The sequence below is a fragment of the Haliotis cracherodii genome, unplaced genomic scaffold, assembly GCF_022045235.1.
Source record: "Haliotis cracherodii isolate W230 unplaced genomic scaffold, xgHalCrac1.p SCAF_13, whole genome shotgun sequence".
In the NCBI taxonomy this organism is placed as follows: domain Eukaryota; kingdom Metazoa; phylum Mollusca; class Gastropoda; order Lepetellida; family Haliotidae; genus Haliotis; species Haliotis cracherodii.
In genome coordinates, this window is record NW_027266268.1 from 36,487,628 (window position 1) to 36,490,993 (window position 3,366).

Here is a 3,366-nt window from a genome sequence, read left to right on the forward strand (position 1 = left end):
ACTGTCAATCAGTTCAGACCATCACCCTGACCTGTTGCCAGATCTGAAGGGTAGATCACCATTAGATAGACTGTCCAACAGGTCGAACCATCACCCTGACCTGTTGCCAGATCTGAAGGGTAGAACACTAGACAGACTGTCTAACAGGTCGAACCATCACCCTGACCTGTTGCCAGATCTGAAGGGTAGATCACCATTAGATAGACTGTCCAACAGGTCGGACCACCACCCTGACCTGTTGCCAGATCTGAAGGGTAGATCACCATTAGATAGACTGTTTAACAGGTCGGACCATCACCCTGACCTGTTGCCAGATCTGAAGGGTAGATCACTAGACAGACTGTCTAACAGGTCGGACCATCACCCTGACCTGTTGCCATATGTGAAGGGTAGATCACCATTAGATAGACTGTCCAACAGGTCGGACCATCACCCTGACCTGTTGCCAGATGTGAAGGGTAGATCACCATTAGATAGACTGTCCAACAGGTCGGACCATCACCCTGACCTGTTGCCAGATGTGAAGGGTAGATCACCATTAGACAGACTGTGTAACAGGTCGGACCATCACCCTGACCTGTTGCCAGATCTGAAGGGTAGATCACCATTAGATAGACTGTCAATCGGGTCGGACCATCACCCTGACCTGTTGCCAGATCTGAAGGGTAGATCACCATTAGATAGACTGTCCAACAGGTGGGACCACCACCCTGACCTGTTGCCAGATCTGAAGGGTAGATCACCATTAGATAGACTGTCACTCGGGTCGGACCATCACCCTGACCTGTTGCCAGATCTGAAGGGTAGATCACCATTAGATAGACTGTTTAACAGGTCGAACCATCACTCTGACCTGTTGCCAGATCTGAAGGGTAGAACACTAGACAGACTGTCTAACAGGTCGGACCATCACCCTGACCTATTGCCAGATCTGAAGGGTATATCACCATTAGATAGACTGTCCAACAGGTCGGACCACCACCCTGACCTGTTGCCAGATCTGAAGGGTAGATCACCATTAGATAGACTGTTTAACAGGTCGGACCATCACCCTGACCTGTTGCCAGATCTGAAGGGTAGATCACCATTAGATAGACTGTCTAACAGGTCGGACCATCACCCTGACCTGTTGCCAGATCTGAAGGGTAGATCACCATTAGATAGACTGTCCAACAGGTCGGACCATCACCCTGACCTGTTGCCAGATCTGAAGGGTAGATCACCATTAGATAGACTGTCCAACAGGTCGGACCATCACCCTGACCTGTTGCCAGATCTGAAGGGTAGATCACCACTACAGACTGTCCAACAGGTCAGACCACCACCCTGACCTGTTGCCAGATCTGAAGGGTAGAACACTAGACAGACTGTCTAACAGGTCGGACCATCACCCTGACCTGTTGCCAGATCTGAAGGGTAGATCACCATTAGATAGACTGTTTAACAGGTCGGACCATCACCCTGACCTGTTGCCAGATCTGAAGGGTAGATCACCATTAGATAGACTGTCAATCAGTTCAGACCATCACCCTGACCTGTTGCCAGATGTGAAGGGTAGATCACCATTAGATAGACTGTTTAACAGGTCGAACCATCACCCTGACCTGTTGCCAGATGTGAAGGGTAGATCACCATTAGATAGACTGTCAATCAGTTCAGACCATCACCCTGACCTGTTGCCAGATGTGAAGGGTAGATCACCATTAGATAGACTGTTTAACAGGTCGAACCATCACCCTGACCTGTTGCCAGATGTGAAGGGTAGATCACCATTAGATAGACTGTCAATCAGGTCGGACCATCACCCATACCTGTTGCCAGATGTGAAGGGTAGATCACCACTACAGACTGTCCAACAGGTCAGACCACCACCCTGACCTGTTGCCAGATCTGAAGGGTAAATCACCATTAGATAGACTGTTTAACAGGTCGGACCATCACCCTGACCTGTTGCCAGATCTGAAGGGTAGATCACCATTAGATAGACTGTCCAACAGGTCGGACCATCACCCTGACCTGTTGCCAGATCTGAAGGGTAGATCACCATTAGATAGACTGTTTAACAGGTCGGACCATCACCCTGACCTGTTGCCAGATGTGAAGGGTAGATCACCATTAGATAGACTGTCAATCAGGTCGGACCATCAACCTGACCTGTTGCCAGATGTGAAGGGTAGATCACCACTACAGACTGTCCAACAGGTCAGACCACCACCCTGACCTGTTGCCAGATCTGAAGGGTAGATCACCATTAGATAGACTGTCTAACAGGTCGGACCACCACCCTGACCTGTTGCCAGATGTGAAGGGTAGATCACCACTACAGACTGTCCAACAGGTCGGACCACCACCCTGACCTGTTGCCAGATCTGAAGGGTAGATCTCCACCACAGACTGTCCATCAGGTCGGACCATCACCCTGACCTGTTGCCAGATCTGAAGGGTAGATCTCCACCACAGACTGTCCATCAGGTCGGACCATCACCCTGACCTGTTGCCAGATCTGAAGGGTAGATCACTAGATAGACTGTCCAACAGGTCAGACCACCACCCTGACCTGTTGCCAGATCTGAAGGGTAGATCACCATTAGATAGACTGTCTAACAGGTCGGACATCACCCTGACCTGTTGCCAGATGTGAAGGGTAGATCACTAGGTAGACTGTCCAACAGGTCGGACCACCACCCTGACCTGTTGCCAGATCTGAAGGGTAGATCTCCACCACAGACTGTCGATCAGGTCGGACCATCACCCTGACCTGTTGCCAGATCTGAAGGGTAGATCACTAGATAGACTGTCCAACAGGTCGGACCACCACCCTGACCTTTAGCCAGATCTGAAGGGTAGATCACCATTAGATAGACTGTCTAACAGGTCGAACCATCACCCTGACCTATTGCCAGATCTGAAAGGTAGATCACTAGACAGACTGTCTAACAGGTCGGACCACCACCCTGACCTGTAGCCAGATCTGAAGGGTAGATCTCCACCACAGACTGTCCATCAGGTCGGACCATCACCCTGACCTGTTGCCAGATCTGAAGGGTAGATCTTCACCACAGACTGTCCATCAGGTCGGACCATCACCCTGACCTGTTGCCAGATCTGAAGGGTAGATCACTAGATAGACTGTCCAACAGGTCAGACCACCACCCTGACCTGTTGCCAGATCTGAAGGGTGGATCACCATTAGATAGACTGTCTAACAGGTCGGACCATCACCCTGACCTGTTGCCAGATCTGAAGGGTAGATCACTAGACAGACTGTCTAACAGGTCGGACCACCACCCTGACCTGTAGCCAGATCTGAAGGGTAGATCACCATTAGATAGACTGTCTAACAGGTCGGACCATCACCCTGACCTG